Raw genomic sequence first — 22,576 nt, 5'->3', positions numbered from 1 at the left:
GCAAAAAATATTGAAGCGTTTAATATTGTTGGCAAAAATATGGATGTAAAAATATTGAAGTGTTTACTATCGTTTGCAAAAAAATAGAAGTTAAAAACATCAATTTTGTATTAATGTTATGTATGTTAGTATATATTTTAAATGTGTGAGATGCATGTATTTTTTGTCTAAGATTTGTTTGTATTTTTATTATATGTTTAAGAATTATAGTAGTTATTACATTTTTTTTGTTTGAATTTTGCATTTTTAATTCCGTAGCGGGTTGTGGGTTTATAGGGTAATAGGGTGGGAAGTAATTTAATTATATAAAATGTATTGAAAGTTTTGAGTAGTTATTATTTTTTTTTTGAATTTTGTGTTTTTAGTACCGTAGCGGGTTGTGGGTTTATAGGAGAATAGGGTGGGAAGTAATTTAATTATATACAATTAAAGAATAATTTTCGTTCATTAATAATTGTTGAATTGAAATGTTATAGTGTTAAATGTGTAAATTAATTTTTTATCAATTATGTAATATTTATTTGTTAATTCATTTTAATTAATTAATTGACAATTAAAATGTTAATAGTGTAATAATTTTATGTGTGTGTTGTGATGTTTATAGGTGAAGATGGTGGAAATGGGGGAAGTCATTTAGTTTCCAATTGATGATTCAATAATTAGTTGTTAATTTATTTATTAATTAGGTAATTCTTTTTTGTGTATGATGTGCTGTTTATAGGTGAAAATAGTGGAAATGGTGGGAAGTAATTTAGTTTTTAATTGATGATTTCGTAATCAGTTGTTAATTAGTTATATTTATTTAATTGCAAATTAATTATGTTAATTGTGTAATTATTTGTATGTGTGTGTTGTGCTGTTTATAGGTGCAAATGGTGGGAAGTAATTTAGGGGTCTATTAAGATGGCTGTCGGAAAACCACCCCGACCGCCATGGTAGCGGAAATCAACCGCGGCAAAATAGGCGGTCCTATTAGGATCCACAAAAAAAACAGACCGCGATGGTACGAGGCCACCAAAGACCGCCCATAGTGGGCGGAGCTGGTGAAAATCCATCTGCAGCGGTCAGATTCGTGGCGGAATCACATCAAACTGCCGCCAGGACATCGGAGAGACCGCAAGGAAAATTAGGATATCCCCGATGTGACCGCGGTACGTTTCGCTGTTTCCGACCGCCGCAGTCGCAAACAGTGATGAATGGGAGATCCAGCAGAAGGGCTGCAACATAGCCATCGCTGAGACGCTCCATGAAAAAAATGTCGGCTGACTAAAAAACAATCACAACAAGGCCTCCAAGTGCACACAGCAAACTAGCCCTACCCCCAAAAACACCTAACACATCCTAAAGACACACCCCCATGGCAAATCAAAAAGTACCATTCCCAGGACAACCCACACAACACACCTGACAGCAATACCCACACCCACATAGCTGAGCATAAAACAAGCCCCTTCCGTGACCAGAATCCTGTGCAATACTCCACAACTGAAGGGCTCAACTCCAGAGGACAAAGGTAGAGGCATACCTGCACACATTAGCGGCCCGTGGTGGGTGTGCTGCCGGGTGCTGACGTGGGGCAGGGGAGGGACAGGGTGGGGAGTAGTAAACTATGAATTACGGCCGAATAGAGGTAAGTAAACATACAAATAAATAAAACAAATTTTGTTGCGTGCTGCATCGCATTTGTTGATGCAGCCCGCAAAAAAATTCGTTTTATTTATTTATATGTTTACTTACCTCTAATCAGCCGTAATCTGTATTTTACTACGCCCTACCCGGCCCCTCCCCTCCCCCACCCCGCATCAGCACCTGACAGCACTCCCACCATGTGCCGCTACTGCCTGCACACAGCACACCAGCACAACAACACACATACACCATCTACACCACCCCCACCATCCCCTCAACTGCACCTAAAAACATTTGTATATCACACACCATGGCACAACAGAAAATGCCCAAATTCACAGAGAGTGAGTTGTCAGTCATGGTAGATGAGATAATCAGAGTAGAACCACAATTGTTTGGTAACCTGGTCCAACAGACACCATTAGCCACCAGAAACCAAATGTGGGTAAGGATAGTTGACAAGGTCAATGCAGTAGGGACCACCCCGCGCAACAAACAGGAAATAATGAAGCGGTGGCCTGAGATGACGTGTGATGTGAAAAAGAAGAGGAACAAGAACCATGAGCTGGCGCAGAGGACTGGCGGTGGCCCTCCCATTCCACCAAGAACATTCACTGCATGGGAGGAGAAGGTACTTGCCATACTGCATCCAGATGGTCTCACAGGAATAGCCGGGGGAGTGCAGGCTGGTAAGCACCAACCAATGTATACCATTACACTGCTATGTACTGTCTTGCACAACTACAAAGCTACATCTCCGAGGCCCAAGTACATTCATATGCACCACAATACCCAGCACAGGTCTCAGAGATGTAACATTCACTCCATCTGAATCACTCAAAGGTAGCCAACATTTACAGTTTTGTATGTGTCCAGGCAACCAGCACTACAACTCCCATCATGCCCCCTGTCCCACCCCTGAGCAGGATGGAACACTCCACACCCACCCAGAAGCAGTTGGCAGCCATTGTATGGTTCACCCTCACCTAACAGGTAGGTAGCCATCTTCCCAGGGAGGGCTGTTTGGGGGTGGGAGGCCTGCACTACTATTATCACCATGCCCTATGTCCCACCCCTGAGGAGGATGGAACACTCCACACCCACCCAGTTGCAGTTGCCAGCCTTGTATGGTTCACCCTCACCTAACAGGTAGATAGCCATCTTCCCAGGAAGGGCTATTTGGGGGTGGGAGGCCTGCACCACAACTCCCACCATGCCCCCGTCCCACCACTGAGCAGGATGGAGCACTCCACACCCACCCAGAAGCAGTTGGCAGCCATTGTATGGTTCACACTCACGTAACAGGTAGGTAGCCATCGTCCCAGGAAGGGCTGTTTGGGGGTGGGAGGCCTGCACTACTACTCCCACTATGCTCCCCTATCCCACCCCTGAGCAGGATGGAACACTCCACACCCACCCAGAAGCAGTTGTCAGTCATTGTAGGGTTCACCCTCACCTAACAGGTAGGTAGCCATCTTCCCAGGGAGGCTGTTTGGGAGTGGGAGGCCTGCACCACAACTCCCACCATGCCCCCGTCCCACCACTGAGCAGGATGGAGCACTCCACACCCACCCAGAAGCAGTTGGCAGCCATTGTATGGTTCACACTCACGTAACAGGTAGGTAGCTATCGTCCCAGGAAGGGCTGTTTGGGAGTGGGAGGCCTGCACTGCAACTCCCATCATGCTCCCCTGTCCCACCCCTGAGCAGAATGGAACACTCAACACCCTCACAGAAGCAGTTACCAGCCATTGTATGGTTCACCCTCACCTAACAGGTAGGTAGCCATCTTCCCAGGGAGGGCTGTTTGGGGTTGGGAGGTCTACACTACAATTGCCACCATGCCCCTGTCCCACCCTTGAGCAGGATGGAGCACTCCACACCCACCCAGAAGCAATTGGTAGCCATTGTATGGTTCACCCTCACTTAACAGGTAGGTAGCCATCTTCCCAGGGAGGGCCCTTTGGGGGTGGGAGGCCTGCACTACTACTCCACCATGCCCCCTTGTTCCCCAGCTCATCAAGATGGAACCCTCCCTCCCACCCAGATGCACGTGTAAGCCATTGCATTGTACACTCCTGACAGGTAGGTAGCCATTTTCCAAGGCTGTACTATTTGTGGGTGGGAGGCCAGCACTACTACTCCCACCATGCCCCCTTGTTCCCCAGCTCATCAAGTCAAGATGGAGCACTCCCTCCCACCCAGATGCATGTGTCAGCCATTGCATTGTACACTCCTAACTAACAGGTAGGTAGCCATTTTCCTAGGCTGTACGGTTTGTGGGTGGGAGACCTGCACTACTACTCCCACCATGCCCCCTTCTACCCCAGCTCATCAAGATGGAGCACTCCCTCCCACCCACATGCATGTGGCATCCATTGTATTGTACACTCCTAACTAACAGGTAGGTAGCCATGTTTCGAAGCTGTACTGTTTGTGAGTGGTAGCCCTGCACTACTACTCCTACCATGCCCCCTTGTTCTCTAGCTCATCAAGATAGAGCACTCCCTCCCACCCAGATGCATGTGTCAGGCATTGCATTGTACACTCCTAACTAACAGGTAGGCAGCCATTTTCCAAGGCTGTACTAATTATGGGTGGTAGGCCTACACTACTACTCCCACCATGCCCCCTTGTTCTCCAGCTCATCAAGATGGAGCACTCCCTCCCACCCAGATGCATGTGTCAGCCATTGCATTGTACACTCCAAACCAACAGTAGACAGCCACCTCATGCTCTCTTGTCCCATCCATGAGCAGGATGGAGTCCTCCACCACACACATGGAGAGATGTGTCACAAAATCAACCTAAATGTGACAACAGAACAGGTAGGTAGACAGTGCATGCGCCCAGCCATTCCTCACCAAAACATGGTGCCATATGACAACACGAGCCCTCTCATCCCACAAAAAAATGCACACAGATCCAATTGTCACTTACAGTGTACAGACAGGTAAGCAAATGTAACTGTCACCACATCCAAAGTGTGACTCAATCATGCACAGCACTAAATGCCATGTGTAACTGCCATGTGGGCAGAGCATCAAGGACCATGTGAAAACAAAACAAGCATGGTCTGTAGTACAAATTGAGATTTGCACATGACATGACAAAGGTATGCATGACATAACATTGGCTAGTTCATGCTCAGATGAGATGTCTGTCAGGCAGAGTAAGCAACAAAGATGCTTCACATAAAGTCATTGTGGCGCTAGTCGTTAGATGACAACATGTCCTTGTAATCACAAAATATGCATGTGGCGCATGGTATGTGTTGACATGTCACACCATGGACAAGTAATGCATGTACCTCCACATCATGTCAGGATGCACATTAGTGTGCAGACAATGTGATAACTAGTAAACTGTGTGGTGTATAACCTGTGAATAAGATACATCTAACACCAAGCTTGAGGGGTGCCCTTCAATTACCATTTCCCTCTGTCCCACAGCTGACCAAGATCTGACTGCAGAGGACGACAACAGCAACCTGCAGAGCCAGTCTCCCGCACCCTCGGAACATGGACTCTCAGATGAGGATTTCCTGGATCCTTGGGACGTGGAGCTCAAACCCAGCCCATCTGGTGTGCCAGGGCACAACAGGTCCCAGGACCCCATTGTCCCCACCACCACATCTGCAGCAACACCAATATCTACGCAGACCACTGCTGTAACGGCCTGTGCGGCCTTCACCACCACCACAACCAGTGCTGCCTGCAACACTCTACCTGCCCCAGAGGATGACTACCCCACACCAACAACTGAGGTTGGCAGGGAGAGGATACGGGTGCCAACAGTGGAGAGGCAACAGGTCTGTGGCAGCAGGGCAGGTGGGAGGGCAAGGGTCAGTCACAGACAACCGGACACTGGGACCAAAGCCCTGGACAACATCAACCGAGTCCTTGGGACCTATGAACGGGCCCAAGGATGAATGGGCCAGGCTGAGGAAGATTCCCATGAGCTCCTTCTGCTGATGAGGTCCATGGACACCCGCATAGGCCAAAGAGTGGACCTGTTGGACCAGGTAGTGGCTGTCCTGAGGGACAGGCCTGCGCTACAACCAACACCTCCACCTCCCTCTTGTGACCCGCAGGATGACAGTTCGCCATCCTCCCCTGCGGCCACAGAGAGGGGGAGTCCTCAGACCCCACTGGCCCACAGCAGAGGCACCCCTGCCAAAAGATCAAGGGGCCGTCCCAAACAAATCCCAGGGAGGATCCTGTGGCAAAGCACCTGCCAAACACCAGTCATGGAGCCAACCATGATGGCAACACTCTTCACTACTGCACTGACTTTCTGGACTGTCCTTAACCAGACTGCCTTGTCAATGGCATCCGTCTGTTAGACTGGGTCACCACATCAATGCGGTGACTACTCGATTGGCTCATGTACCATCATGGACATCTCACTGCTTCACTAATCACCATATTGTAAATATTCACCCCTGTCACATATCCCCATTGTAAATAAACACTCGATACACACACGTCGTTGTGTCTGCTCCGTGTTTATACCAGGATGTGCAGTCTTCACCATGATTACAATGTACCTGGAGTATGGAATGCATGTAAGCAAGAAGAGGCTGAAAGGACCTAGGAAAACACAACAGAACATTATTCACTAGTCATGTGTTGGCATCCTCAAGGTACTCCAATCTGCACACATTACAATGAGCAACAGTACCAACATAAACATCCTGGGGATTTGCCAAACTACCCTGTCCCAGAAACATTTGCACCCAGCACTGAGTCAACAGCAGGCTGCAGTCACAAAACTCACATACACCTTGCCAACAACAACGACATCAGCAGACAATGGCTCTGTTGTACATTGTCACTCACCTTCAAGTGAAGTAACGTTTGATGAGCTGTTGATGCAGGTCGACACCTTCCTCCTCTCCACTATCCTCGTCACTGGACATGTGTTGATTTTCAGGTGGGGCCTAAGCTGCTCATCAGCATCCAGGAGCAGGGGGATCTCCTTGCACAATGCTAGGTTGTGGAGCATGCAGCTTGCAACTACAATCTGAAACACAATTTTGGGCAAGTACATCAGTGCACCTCCAGTCTTGTCCAATCAACGGAAACGTGAATTCAGGAGACCGAATGTACGCTCCACCACACGACGTGTCCTTCCATGGGCATCATTGTAGCGGACATCAATTGGGGTCCAGGGATTCCACAGTGGGCTCAGCAACCAAGGCCGGTTGGGATATGCTGAATCACCTAGGTGTGAGATACACAGAGCAACTTTGTAATGTAACTGTGGCTGAGGACAGCACGTCACACACACAGCACGCTACCAGACTATTCGTACTCACTCACAATCCATGCATGCTCCGGAAACAGATTATCCATCAGTTGTGGCACAAAGCTGTTATGCAGGATGTACGAGTCATGGGCTGATCTTGGGAATTTGGCACATGCGTGTGAGATGATCATATCCGCCTGGCAGACCACTTGCACATTGATGGAATGAAAATGCTTCCTGTTCCTGTAGATGTGCTTACGTGCCTGTGGTGGAACCAGGCCAACATGTGTGCAGTCAATGGCACCAACAATATGAGGGATGTGTCCAAGTGCATAAAATCTCCCTTCACAGCCACCAATTCATGCCTCCAGGGGAAATGGCTATATCTGTCCTTGTAGATCATCATAACTGACAGGACATCACGTAGCACCATGCTGAACATAGGTTGCGACATCCCACCTGCGCTGGACACCGTGTACTGGAAAGATCCTGAAGCAAAAAAATGCAGGGCCGCCATTACGTTAGACGTTGGTGTGAAAGCACCCAGATATGTCCTGCAAGGCTGCAGGTGGGATTCCAACATAGCACATAGGTCTGGAAGGGTTGCTCAATCCAGACAGAATTTCCATATGACCTCCTCATCCTCCATGTCTGCCAGCACTGTGAAGGGACGATGCACATTTGGCCTCCTCCTAGGTGAGATTAAAGTGGACAATAGTCAATGCAATCCACCATGAGATGTGTTCAACATCTTACGTTTTGACAGACACAATGCAAACAATGCTAGCATCACAGTTCAGCTCCCGGCACAACTTACATGTAGGGACAACCTTAGTTACACCAACCGTACACCTGTCCACTTTTCACACAGTTAGCACCTCACAAACAATATCCGACTATGTGAATGCACAAAGGGATATGGCCACATCTTGCATGGGCAGCCCTGAGAGTAGTACCACCTGCATATGCATGAGACTGCCACACTACTGTCTCCTACCTAGCTGCTGTACCTGCCACACCTTCTTGCGTAAGTTGAACCGTGCACACATCAACAACACAATGAACCCAGTCTGTGCGTATACAAGTCTGTGCATGAGCCACGACAAGTAGACAGTCAAATATGCACAATGGCTAGTCAGACATTCATCACCGTGAGTTGCTCTACCCTTTCACACATAAACATGTGTACCCATTGTAGAGTCCATCACCCCACTGTTCTGTGTACATGCCCAGCAAAATCCCTAGTGACATGTGAGGAAGTTCATGCCAATGTTCAAATTCATATACACAAACCTGGCATGTGTAGTCATCAGTGGGGTAAATGTTACATTGGCATTGTGTGCACAATCTTGTTCCATTACTCATGTGGCCACTGTGCACTGTTGAGAACTGCCCATTGGCCATTTACATAGCATGATGTGTCCACAGGTGCTGTCAAAGTACTCCGCCACCCAGATCAGGGTCATTCTCGGCAATGTGTGGCACCCATATTGTGGTAGCTACTGCTTGGCCATAGTGGCGTGTCACTGCCAATGCCAAAGCCACACTTGCGGTAGTGATAGGCATATACCCATGGTCAAATGGCAGGGTTATTTTTTTTATTTTTTTTTATTAGTCAATAAGTAAACATACATCATAGTCATGCCAAATCAGTCCAGCACAGTATATACCAATATGTACGAAACAACAGTATACTAAAACTGCAATACAGGCAACAAAAAAAAGATGTAGTTCGTAACATCCCTCTTTTACTGTATAATTGCACATAGAATAATCCACCCTCCTTTTGATCCGCACTTAACATAGAAGCCATCCCTGTCTCCAACAGCGTCTCAATGTTAATAGTTTTTCAGATAACAGTTACTCAGAGTCCAATTCCTGCTGAAAAAGAAAGTACTCTCGTAGTGGAGCCCAAATGTCTTTGGGTCTTGATGAGACAGGCAGTTCCTCAGCATAGTGTTTGGTCACATGGCAGTTGGCATGCTCCGCCACCCATATCATGGTCATTCTTGGTAATGTATTGCACCCATATCGCGGAAGCTACTGCCTGGCCCCCAACAGTGTGTCACTGCCAATGCCCAAGCCACACATGCGGTAGTGATAGTGATATGTGTTGTGACAAATGTCGATTGACATGCTCCGCCAGTCAGATCATGGTCACTCACAGCAATGTTTGGCACCATATCGCGGAAGCTACTGCCTGGCCCCAGCGGTGTGTCACTGCCAATGCCCAAGCCACACTTGCGGTAGTGATAGTAAATGTAAATGTCGGAATTTGTAAAGCGCACAGCTACCTCCACCGGAGGTGTCCCGGCACTGTCCGTATACCGCTTAGGAACCCTTCCTGGCTTTCCTGGGAAATGTCCACTCCTGGGCACCCCCCAGGTGCAGCCAGGCATCCCAGCGCTTTTGGGGCCGTTGTGGAGACTAAGCAAGCTATTGCCCAGAGTTGCAGCGTGGGACCCATGATCAGAACAGGCACTGAGACGAGAATATCCAGTCAGGGGAATTAATGAGCCGGAGACCCGCCGAGGCGGGAATCGAACCCTGGTCCCTGGCCAGAGCTCTGCATCAAGGTCTGCCTGCTCTAACCATTGAGCCACACTTCTCCATAGTGATCTGTGTTTTGCTAAATGAAGGTTGGCATGCTCCGCCACCCAGATCAAGGTCACTCACAGCAATGTATGGCACCCATATAGCGGATGCTACTGCCTGGCACCAGCGGTTTGTCACTTCCAATGCCCAAGCCACACTTGCGATAATGATAGTGATATGTCTTTTGCCAAATGGCGGTTGGCATGCTCCGCCACCCAGATCACGGTCACTCACAGCAATGTAGAGCACCCATATCATGGAAGCTACCGCCTGGCCCATATGGTGTGTCACTACCAATGCCAAAGCCACACTCACGGTAGTGATAGTCATATACCCATGGTCAAATGGCAGTTGACATGCTCCACCACCCAGATCACGGTCATTCTTCGCAATGTATGACACCCATATCGTGGAAGCTACCACCAGGCCCCAGCGGTGTGCCTCTGCCAATGCCACAGCCACACTCGTGGTAGTGATAGGCTTATACCCATGGTCAAATGGCGGTTGGCATGCTTCGCCACCCAGATAACAGTCGTTCTTGGCAATGTATGGCACCCATATCGCAGAAGCTACCGCCTGGCCCCTGCTGTGTGTCACCGCCAATGCCCATGCCCTTACAGCCAAGGGACACTAATATAATTTTGAAAATCGCGGTAGGCGTGCTCCTCCACCGCGGAGCAGGTCATTGGATGCATTTGAAAAATGCTGACCTGGAAAACCAATTGCAGCAGCTTAGAACCACTGAAACTGCCCAAGGGGGCTATATATGTGTGGGAGAGAGCCTCCCATTTCCACAGCTTCCAGAGCCTGCTGCCTGAGATCCCTCACTACCACCTGCTGCTTCTCCTGTCTCCAGAGCCTGCTGCCTGAGACCCCTCACCACCACCTGCTGATGCTCCAGTCTTCAGAGCCTGCTGCCTGACACCCCTCACCACCAACTGCTGCTGCTCTTGTCTCCAGAGCCTGTTGGCTGAGAACTCACACCACCACCTGCTGCTGCTAATGCTCCTGTCTCCAGAGCCAGCTGCCTGAGAACCCTCACCACCACCTGCTGCTGCTAATGCTCCTGTCTCTAGAGCCTGCTGCCTGGCACCCCTCACCACCACCTGCTGCTGATCCTGTCTCCAGAGCCTGTTGCCTGACACCCCTCACAACCAACTGCTGCTGCTTCAGTCTCCAGAGCCTGCTGTCTGACACCCCTCACCACCAACTGCTGCTGCTCCTGTCTTCTGGACCCAGCAATGTTGAAGACTGAGAAGATCCGTGCCCATCCCTTCACCACCGAGGAGCTGGAGGTCCTGGTGAACGAGGTGCTCACACAGTATGGGAGGCTATATGGTGCTTAAAATGTCATGGTAAGTGCCTCAGAGTGGAAGTGAGAGTGCAGGGAGTGCACCCTTGACGTTGCTCTGCTGCAGTATGTGCCTGTGAGTGTGGAGTTGTGTCATGCACTGCCTAGCATGCTGTCTCCAGGGGAAAGGGATGTGTAGCCTATTTCACATGTTTCCCTGCATACACATCTGAATGGGAGGGACATGTATTGTTTCTGCAGCCATACAGTGACACAGCCAGTTGGTGATTCAGGAGTCGGAACATATATTGCCTGTGTGAATGGATGCATGTGTCCCTGATGTTCTTCACAGGCTCATCTGTGACCTTATCAAGGGCTCACATCCAGAGGGCGCTGATGGAATTGTGGCTGAGTCCAAATTTGCATCATGTATAGCTGAGCACTATGCTCAGTACTTTGATACCAGAGGGGAAAACGCTTGGTGGCAAATCACCTATGACACAGCAGATTGGAGTACTTTGGTGCACAGCCCATTCCATTTCCCCAACATGTGTACTGACTCACATGTGATGTTGGTAGTGTGATGCAATGGCTTGTAAGTGGCCTCTGTGTTGGATGCAGCTGACATGCATGTTCACTGCCTGTACTTTCTCATGTTGTTGGAGTAATGCCCTTGACATTGCATTCTGAGTCGCAGACTTCTGGAATTGTCTGCATTGGGCTACTCAGGGACATCCCATGGAATGGAACTTCAGAGTGCATCATCTGAGTGTGCTTTCATCAATGTATTCATTGTCTGACATCGGAATTGGGAGGACTACACATCTGGCACCAATGTGCAACAGCAGTTGTGGCTCACAGAACGACATGGTGAATGGCATGGGCTCATGGGCATTGTGAACTGTTATGTTGGAGTCTGTATGTGTGTTGTCCACTTCTGCTGCCTCAAGATGTGGCAGTGCCAACATGTTTGGAGGTACATCTCTTCCTTCCCTCAGGGCCCTAGGTGTGATCAGAGTGATCTGTGTGTCTGGTTACACGGAGCCACCGGCAGGCTATTTGGCTGTGTGGTCATCACATGGGTCACTTATGCCACGTTTGCATGATAACGCACAAAATTCGACTTTTGAATTGAGGTTGCAGAATGTTACTGCACAGGGTGGTGTGCAACATGGGGACATCATCGTCATGTATAGTGCTTTGCATGCATATGATGTTTGTGTTAATGACACTGAACCGATCCTAAATCTCTGTCTCAGCAGCATCTTCTGTGGGATCAGAAGGACAGGGGATGGACACCAGTGGTGAGGTATCAAGCATGACTGCTACACATGAGCACGGTAACACTGATGTGACCAGGGCATCGGAGGGGGACAGGAGATGCTTGAGGAATCACAGCCAGCGACACCAACCTCAACTTCATCTGATGCCAGCGGTGACACATCTATGTTGGCAGGCACAGAGAGTGGGGACTCTGCCTCCTCTTCCAACATACAGCATCCAGTGCCCACCCTCCCACCTACTTCCACTAGTGCTGCCCGTGTTCGCACCAGTAAGAAGGGAAGAGTGTCCTTCACCCCAGGCACCGCTGCCCCTGTCTAACCTGCTGGATCAGTGTTGAGGCTGTGGACCTTTTGCTCCAGCTGTGTGTGGGTCAGACAATTCTCCTCAATGCCTTCCTAGACCACGACAAAAAGTAGGCACGGGTAGTTGCCTTCCTGGAGGGCATTCATTCAGACGTGGGTGGGCTACACTGGACAGTCCAGTCTTTTTCTTCCGCAGTGACGGCACCCATTCAACTGTCACAATTTCGGAGTCCAGATCCAGTCCCTTCAGCCACCCCTGCCAGTGGCTACATCTGACAATAGTGACCACACACCACAAGCGTCAGGCTCAATATACAGCACATACAGCACACAACAGCAGCAGCCCATGTGGTCCACAGGTCAGACACCATCCACCCAAAAGCCACCCCAGAGCGCAAAGGCATAAGCCCTTCAGGTGACACTCAGGGGCATGAAGCCAAGAAGCAGGCATCAGGCTCACATGCCTCAGAGGCATCCCCTGCAAAGGAGTCTCCTGTAAAGCAGGGAAAGGAAGGCACTGTAGGGGGTACACCTGGTAAACAGGGGATGGAGGGGCATAGGCAAGGCAAGGCCAGGCCAAGCGTCCTGCTGGATCCAGCAAGTCCACAGAGGGAGGGCCACTGCCTGTACCTGATGCAGCTTTGGTGGTGAGTGTGCCTGTTGTGTCCACCCCAACTCCCACCAAGATTGTAAAACCATTTTGAATCCCCAAGAAGTGGAAAGGCACCCTTCCACATTCTCCCACCACACTGTATGTCAGGGCAGCATGACTCCACCTCCACGTGCCACCTCACCACCCGGTCCAAGCAGCCCTCTGGCTTCCAAAGGCACTGATATCTCTACCTCAGCTGTACCTCTCTTGCCCCGGTCAGTCCTCCATCTGGACCGACACTCAGCCACCTCCCAGTCCGACTGACAGCCAAGTCTGAGTCACAGTTTCCCTCACACACCTGTCTCTCCCGCTGCGGTGCCTAGACTGCCCATTGTCATCCCCCTAACTGTGTTGCTGACCATGGCAGGATAAAGTCTCACCCATTCCCTGTGCAGGATCTCATGTGCTTACTCTGCACCTTGGGCTGGCCACTGGCCTTGTGTTCACTGATGTTTGCCCCATCCCTGTGCAGCTTCTCGTGTACTTACTCTGCACATTGGGCTGGCCACTGGCCTTGTGTTCACTGATGTTTGACCCTTCCATGTGCAGCTTCTCATATACTTACTCTGCACCTTGGGCTGGCCACTAGCCTTGTGTTCACTGATGTTTGACCCTTCCCTTTGCAGATTCTCATGTACTTACTCTGCACCTTGGACTGGCCACTGGCCTTGCGTTCACTGCTGTTTGCCTCTTTCCTGTGCAGGATCTCATCTACCTCACTGTACTTCGTACTGGAAATGGCCTTGATGTTCACTGCTGATTGCCCCTTCCCTGTGCAGGATCTCATGTACCTCATTGAACGTTGTACTGGCCACTGGCCTTGCTCTTGTCTATTTTTGGTGCCTATCTGTGTACTATGTGAATAAAGACAGTTACTCCTGGTGTCTGCTTTGTCAGTGTCCTTGCAAAATAAAGGGTTTTCTCTGTGGGTATGGTTTAATGTGACACATACACTGTATGCCACTTCAACATTGCCAATGGCTTGTCCAAATTTGTCAGGGTTTTGCAGGGGTGACAGGCACTTCAGTTTGTATTGACTCTGAGGTTTGTGGGTGCAATGATAGTGGTTTGTGATGTACTACTGTTGTCATGATCATTCTTTGGTCAGGTTTGCTAAATTGTACACATGTGATGTTTGGCTGAACTTCCAGCACAAAGTGTGCTCCTATCTACAGGATTGCAGGCAGGCTGGCCAGGGCCATCATGTCTGTGTGTTCCTTCTTGATGTGTGAACAGCAGTGTTGGTGTATGGTCATCTTGTGGTGGCCAGTCATCCTAGCCACATGGGTAATGTTGAATCTGTGCACTTGTTTGGTCAAGTAGTGTGCAGTGTGAAGGGGGTGACTTTGTCAGTTGGGTTGATGTGTATGTGCCCCTGCAATTGCAACTATACACGTGTCACCCAGGAGTTGAGTGCCTGTAAGTTTGATTAGTCAGCCCTGTGCTTGTTATTGTGTGCACATGTGGGAGTTGTAGGTTGTGCACTGTACAGTGTGGTGGTATGTCCTTGCACTTCTTAGGGACACCTACTTGTTGTTGGTAGCAATTGTGGGATATAAAGAAATAATCTAATCGCGATTGAGTTTGATGTGCCGGAGAGCAGTAAGTATAATCTCTTGTTTTCGGCTTGAAGAGTCTCCAAGCATCAATAAGCTGGTACTGCTGAATAGTATGGATAAAGAGTTTATGCGCTTTTTGTGGAACACAGGAGACCATTGAGTTATGATCAATGAAGGGATCAACAATTTGGTTACAATCGGTTCACTGATAGAATATCGATGTAGCAAACATCGATGTTCTAAATATCAAAGCAAAAATATAGGATACAAAAATATCGACTTCCTATATTTAAACAGGTAAGCACAAGAATATCAAATAAAAAATATCGTAGTAAAAAATATAGATGTACAAAATATTGACTTAAAAATATACATAACATAAAATAAATATATTTTGCAGAGTGTGTGACTGACAAGTCAGTGTTGTGTATTGTTGATCAGCTATGTGTCTTGATACTGTTTGTGCTCACTGTTCAGACCTGCTCAGCCACACTGACATTATGGGTGTGTTTTCTCATGCATTGCTGTCACATAGGGCTTCTTTGGCTCCGGTATGGCATGTGGGTTGTGGAGTCAGAACATCCCCTATCTGTACTTCAGTTGCTTACTTATTGTGAGTGTGCACTCCATCTATTTGTGTACGGGGCACTCCAGACCTGTCCACTATTGAAGTACACAACACTTCACTGTCATGTCAGCTGTCCCCTTGGTTTGCCAGTGTGTGTGCCTCCCCACCACTTTCTTTGTTACACTTTGCTTTGTGGTGCTGATCTGTGCATAGGACCAGTGTGCCACTCAGGACAGTTTCCCAATTGGTTATATGTGATTTTCTTGTACAGTTTTGCAGTCAAGGTTTTTCATATGCAGTTCAACTGTTTGTGCTGTACAGTCCTCTGGTCGTGTTGTTTTTACCTGGCTGTCCCAGACTTGTGCATCTGTGGGTGATGGGTGATCTGTATGTGTGTTTGCTGAGATACTATTTCCCTTCCTGAGTGTGATGTTGTGTACTCCTGTTCTGTATGGGTTCCCATTGCCGCTCCCCAGCTTTACTGCACAGGTCTGTGCTTGTTGTACTTCTGTGTATGTTGTTAGTGAGTTTTGTGTTTGGCTGTTGGCTTTGTGCCAGCATTGGTTCAGGCCGGTTTTGCAGCGTGAATCTTTGTGGATTCACTATGCTGTGCATTATTCCGCAGTCTAGGGGTTGGATCCGGAATCGTAGTCTTTTCTCATTTGTTTTTCGTAGCCCAGGTGGGTGTCGACGTCCCACCTTTTGGTGTACTTCCTGTGATGTCAGCATGCTTCCTGCGGAAGCTCCCACCTTTGGGAGCCATCTTCAGATTCTTTTTTCCGCCGTTGGGTGTGGATCGTCACCGAGAAGTTCCAGAAAATTTTGGAGAAAAGGAAAAGACAAAAATCTACCGAAATAGATTGGAGAATACATCTAGGAACAAGACCACTGAGCCGGTACAACAAAGAAGGAGGAGAACATCAAAAACTTTGACGTCCAACGGAGAATTCGCACACAGGGGGCCCCCTGAGCGCAGGAAATGGACAAGACTCTGTTCAAATTCTGCCGCAACTGCCACCACAAAAACACGCAGAAGGATCAGCACCCGGTTTGCAACCTCTGCCTGCCTGTCGACCACGAAAGCAAGGATTGCAACGCCTGCTCCGTCTTCACCCCGAAGACTCTCAGGGTTAGAGAGAGACAGAGGAGAGCCAACTACAACATGCAAGGAAAAGGCCAACCTCCGTCGCTTCGAGACTTGGGCCTCCCCAGCGATGAAGAGGACAACACCGCCGAGGGACCAGATTACTTCAAGGTCGTAGAGACCGATAAGAAGACTACAAAAGAGGTAGGAGAGACGTCGACCCCTAAAACCCCAACAGACTCTCAAAAGACTGAGTCAGACTCTCGAAAAACAGAGACTAAGTCCACGAAAGGAGCACTGGCGCCAAAAATGTCAACGGCCACTGCTGCATCCAGGGACAAAGCGCCCAGCGGATCCTTCGAAAAGGACTCCCAGACGGCAAAGACAATAGAAAAACCTAAGTCGTTGAAGCACGTCCCCGAAAAGGAGCGCTTGACGCCGAAGGATAAGGACCCGAAGGCGGCTTCGACGTCGACGTCGACGACTATGTCAAAGAGAGCACCCAAAACACTTGACGCCGAACAGGCCGCCGAGATGGATAGGAAGAAAAGAAGGCTCGAGGCCGAAATGGATAACATCCTGCAAAGGAAAAGAGAATTCGGCGAACGGATGAAAAGGTTCCCCATCCAGCCGAAGCCGGCGACAACGATCGTCGAAGTCGGGGACGAAGAGAAGTTCGGCACCGAAGAGCAGCCGAAAACTTCAGGGCGAAGTTCTTTGTGTCCTACGCAAGCATTTTCCTGGGTAGACCAGTAACAAAGGGAACCATCGCACAATGGATCGCACAGACGATACAATTCTGCCACAAACAAGCAGGTCAAGAACTAACAGAGGGGGCACAAGCCCACTCTACCAGGAAAAAGGGAGCAACAATAGCCTTTCTAGCTAATACACCAATTCAAGACATATGCCTGGCGGCAACATGGGCTTCAGTGCACACATCCACTGTGTGGATATACAAAAGAACAAGGAAGCACAAGTAGGGCAGAAAGTGCTTCAACATATATTTAACAACCAATGCTCATCATTCATCCACCCAGGAGCCACAAACATAACAAACCGCTACGAAGTCTATGCACAGCATAGTGAATCCAGAAAGATTCACGCTGCAAAACGAATAGTTTCTTACCTGTCGGTGTAGTTTTGCAGCTTGAAGATCTTTCTGGATTCACTAGCGAACCCACCCACCCCCGCAAGAAAGATGAGGCAGGAGAAGAAGGTGGAAAGACAAGGACAATATACAGACAGACACTTTAAGAGACAAAGTGAAACTGCATTTACTTTAAGGAAGAACTTGAAAACATTGGAAAAGGATTCAGGTACATAACACACAAAACAAGAACAAAAGAATCCGAAGATGGCACCCAAAGGTGGGAGCTTCCGCAGGAAGCGTGCCGACATCACAGGAGGTCACCAAAAGGTGGGACATCAACCTACGGAAAAAAAAAGAGAAAAGACTTTGATTGCGGACCCAGCCACTAGACCGCGGAATGATGCACAGCATTGCGAATCCAGAAAGATCCTCAAGCTGCAAAACTACACCGACAGGTAAGAAACTATTAGTTTTCTGCCGGTCGACAAGTCGACCGGGCGGAAAAGGGGGTGTATATGGTGGCGGTGTCAGCAAGACACCGCCATCCATATTACAATACATGCAGTGATGTGCCTTTCCATGGCGGTGTTGCTGACATGGAAAGGCATGTGGTTACTTCATACGGGGGGCCCGTAGCGGGCCCCCAGGTTATTGGGGGGATGAGGGGTGCACATGGGGGATACCTATGGTACCCAGCAGCATTTGCAGGCACATCGTGGCAGGCACCCTGCGGTGCCTGCCACGTTGTGCATGCAAATCACAGTGCAGCCACAGCACTGTGATGGGCGCTGCTGTGTGCACTGCATGCCACAATGTTGTGGATGGGGGATGCCACCGTGGCATGTTAGCAAGACAACGCCATCCATATTACAATACATGCAATGATGTGCCTTTCCATGGCGGTGTTGCTGACATGGAAAGGCATGTGGTTACTGCATACGGGGGGCCCGTAGCGGGCCCCCAGGTTATTGGGGGGATGAGGGGTGCACATGGGGGGTACTTATGGTACCCAGCAACATCTGCAGGCACATCGTGGCAGGCACCCTGCGGTGCCTGCCACGTTGTGCATGCAAAAGCCCACAGTGCAGCCACAGCATTGTGATGGGCGGTGCTGTGTGCACCGCCTGCCACAATGTTGTGGATGGGGGATGCCACCGCCACCGTGGCAGTGGCATCCTAATTGCTGGTGCAGGAAAGCCGCACCACTGACAGCCAGTCCCAGCACCGCTAGCCGCCAGCCTAATAGGCCCCTAGGTGTGTTGTGGTGTTTATAGGTGAAAATGGTGGGAAGGGAGGGAAGTAATTTATTAATAAACAGTAGTTAATTAATAAAAAATCATTAATTAGTAATTAATGTTGGTATTCGTGTACTTCATTTGAGGTGTGTGTTGTGAATATTACAGTGTTAACGAATGCATATTAAATCAATGTTTATTAATTATTTTTATTAATGATAAATTGTCAAATGATTAATAATTATGTTAATTATAAAAATAAATTATAATGAAAATGTTGAAGTTTTTTTATTGGTGTGGTGTTATTGGCTAGGAAATTCAATAAATAAAATATTGTTTGAAAAACAAAATGGTTAATATTTGCTTATTTTAAATAAAGATTGTTTATAAATGTTTTTTTTTAGATTTTAGTTCTAACTTTCTGATATATGTAATTAATATATTTTATGTTAATGTTTAAAATATTTAATCTGTTATTTTCAAAATATTGTTTATTTATTTTTTATATCGTTTACATTGTTTAAAATATTTAAATGTTATTATAAATTTTTGTTTCTCAGCTATCCAACACTTTCCTTACTGTTGGCCTCACTGGAGTGGTAATAGTAATGTTTACCCCTCTGCTATCCAGCACTATACCTACTGTTGCACACACTGGAGTGGGAATAGTAATTCTTACCCCTCCTCTATCCAGCACTTTCCCTACTGTTGCACTCACTAGGGTGGGAATATTAATTGTCAACCCTCCGCCATCTAGCACTTTCCCTACTGTTGTACTCACTGGAGTGGGGATTGTAATTTTCACTCTTCCGCTATCCAGCTCTTTCCCTACTGTTGCACTCACTGGAGTGGGAATAGTAATTTTTAACCCTCCGCCAACCAGCACTTCCCCTACTGTTGCACTCACTGGAGTCGGAATAGTAATTCTTACCCCACTGCCATCCAGCACTTACCCTACTTTTTCACTCACTGGAGTTCGAATTGTAATTTTTAACCCTCCGCCATCCAGCACTTCCCCTAGTGTTGCACTCACTGGAGTGGGAATAGTAATTTGCACTTATCCGCTATCCAGCTCTTTCCCTACTGTTGTACTCACTGGAGTTGAAATAGTAATTTTTACTCATCTGCTATCCTGCACTTTCCCTACTGTTGCACTCACGGGGGTGGGAATAGTAATTTTTATTCATCCCCTATCCTGCACTTTCCCTACTGATGCACTTATCGGAGTGGGAATAATCATTTTTACTCCTCCGCTATCCTACACTTTCTTTACTGTTGTATTTATTCTATTGCAAAATGTATGTTTTAATTATTTTATTTTTTACTTAAATGTTTGAATTCATTCTAAAATGGTTATCTTTCTAATTTTAATTTATTGATATATGTATATATTTAATTTTTATATATTTAAAAGTTTAAAAATAAAAGAAAGATAATAGTTAATAAATTATATTTAAGTAAACATATGTATACATTTTTATGTTTGTGTGCTTTTTTATTTAATTAAGTTTATTTGTTATATTTAGTTAAAATGTATATTAAATTGTATTTATTTTGTTAAACATTAATATTTAATATATGTATTTTATGTTATGTATTTTTTAAGTCAATTTTTTGTTCATCTATATTTTTTACTTCAATATTTTTTATTTGATATACTTGTACTTGCCTGTTTAAATATAGGTAGTCAATATTTTTGTATTCTACATTTTTACTTCGATTTTTAGAACTTCGATTTTTGCTACATCGATATTCTATCAGTGAACCGATTGTAACCAAATTGTTGATCCCTTCATTGATCGTTACTCGATGGTCTCCTTTGTTCCATACAAAGCGCATAAACTCTTTATCCATACTATTCAGCAGCACAAGCTTATCGATGCTTGCAGACTCTGCAAACCGAACACAAGGGATTCAACTTACTGTTCTCCGGTCCATCAAACTCAATCGCGAATAGAATATTTCTTTATATCTCTCAACATCTCCCCATCCCTCAGAGATGCAAATATTGGCTCTATTCTGATATCAGATCATGCCCCAATTTCTATTCAATTAGACATCTTGCACAAACCAAATATACCTAGGTAAGGGCGTTTCCATAATATTCTTCTCTTAGATCCAAAATGTACTTCCTCTTTTGTATCCTTTTTCCACAAATAATTTTTGTTTAATCAAACTGACACGCTACCATTTTCTGTAATTTGGGACGCCTTTAAGGCAGCTGCTGGAGACTTCATTATTGGCTTTGTCTGTAAAAAATGTGAAACTTCACACAAACTAACCAAAGAAATTTTAATTAATAAAGCGGTTGGAGCATTCCTATTATTATTATTCTTATTCTTCCAAGTCAAAAGAATGAGAGCATTCCTATTATTCTTCCAAGTCAAAAGAATGTTTATCTGAACTTATAAATGCTAAGTTTCAATTTAACCAAGAGTTGACGAATAATGCCTCAACTTATTTAATAAAATCTAGCACAAAGTTTTATGGTGTTCAGAGCAAAGCCAGCAAAATATAAGATAATTATTTGAAAGTTAAACATAATAAGCTTATCATAGTATCAATTATGAATGAACAACAAACGTTGAAATTTAAAGATGCTGATATTTTGAATGGATTCCTTACTTTTTACAAAACACTTTACACGTCAGATAACTCTCCTTCAGAACTTCTCATTTCTCAAATTTTTCTGTCATTCAGCATTCCTCTGATACTCAGATAGATCTCACCTCCTTAGAATCCGATTTATCACAAAAAGAACTTTTAGCTGCCTTGCAGGCCCTTAAAAAAGTTAAAGCCCCAGGACTTGGCGGCTTCACTCTTGAGTTTTATTTGCATTTCGAACAGCTACTTCTGCCCAAATTGCACGATCTCTTAGATTCTTTTTAACACTCTGGCAGATCCTCCGGTTCTTTTGCAGATGACCGAATTTGCCTTATTCCTAAGAAAGGGAAGGATTTACGATATTGCAAGAATTATAGACACATTTCACTAGTAAATATCGATTATAAAATGTTCTCTTAAGCTTACCTCAATTACCTCAATTACTAGGCGCAGAACAATCTGGAATTGTTAAAGGCCATCTTATCACAGATAACACCCGATTGTTTTTTCACATATTATCTAAATCCTCCCATTTACCTCAATCATTGGCAGCTATAGCCTTAGACTTGGAAAAAGAGTTTGATCAAGTTGAATGGCCCTATCTTTTTCAAACACTTAAATGGTTTGATTTTGGCCCAAAAATTATTTCTTTAATTCCCATTCTTTATTTGCAACCATGGGCAGCTGTGTGTGCAAATGGCAATATATCCTCATACTTCAATATAGGTAGAGCTGTTCGTCAGGTTTGTCCATTATCCCCTTTCCTTTTTAATTTAGCCTTAGATGCTTTTTTATCTGGAATTCGTCAAAATCAAGATATACATGGATTTGATTTCAAAGAGCAACAAATTAAATTAGTAGCAGACGCTGATGATGTATTATTATTTATCTCGAAACCCCAGTACTCTATCAATGCTGAATAGAGACAAATGCAATATAATACCTTTAACTAAATACACTTACAAATAGGATTTTGTTGCTTCCAATTTTGCTTGGAGCTTTAACCACATAAAATATTTAGTCTTACATTTTACCCACTCCATCCCAGCAACACTTTCTTTATACATGGATAAATGTATACAGAGAATTTCCACATTGACTGCTAAGTGGCATCCCTTACATTTATCTTGGTGGGGTCATCTGAACACTATAAAAATGATGACAACCCCCATTGTACTCTACACAATATCCAATATTCCAGTGCCCATTCCTTCAAAATGTACACAGATACATTTTGTGCTATCATCTTTTTTTTGGAATAATAGGAAATCTTGCATGTCATTATTAAAGTTGTAAAGGCCAAAATCAGAGGGTGGTGTCAACTTTCCCGATTGTCCATCCTACCAAAACTGTTTTTTACTCCGCCAATCTTCTAGATGGCTTTCTGAATCTCTTTTGGATTGTCCTTTGTGGGTGAAACTTGAAGGATCT

Source organism: Lissotriton helveticus, chromosome 3_1 (genome assembly GCF_964261635.1).
Source record: "Lissotriton helveticus chromosome 3_1, aLisHel1.1, whole genome shotgun sequence".
NCBI lineage: Eukaryota > Metazoa > Chordata > Amphibia > Caudata > Salamandridae > Lissotriton > Lissotriton helveticus.
Note: the sequence above shows the minus strand (reverse complement) of the source record.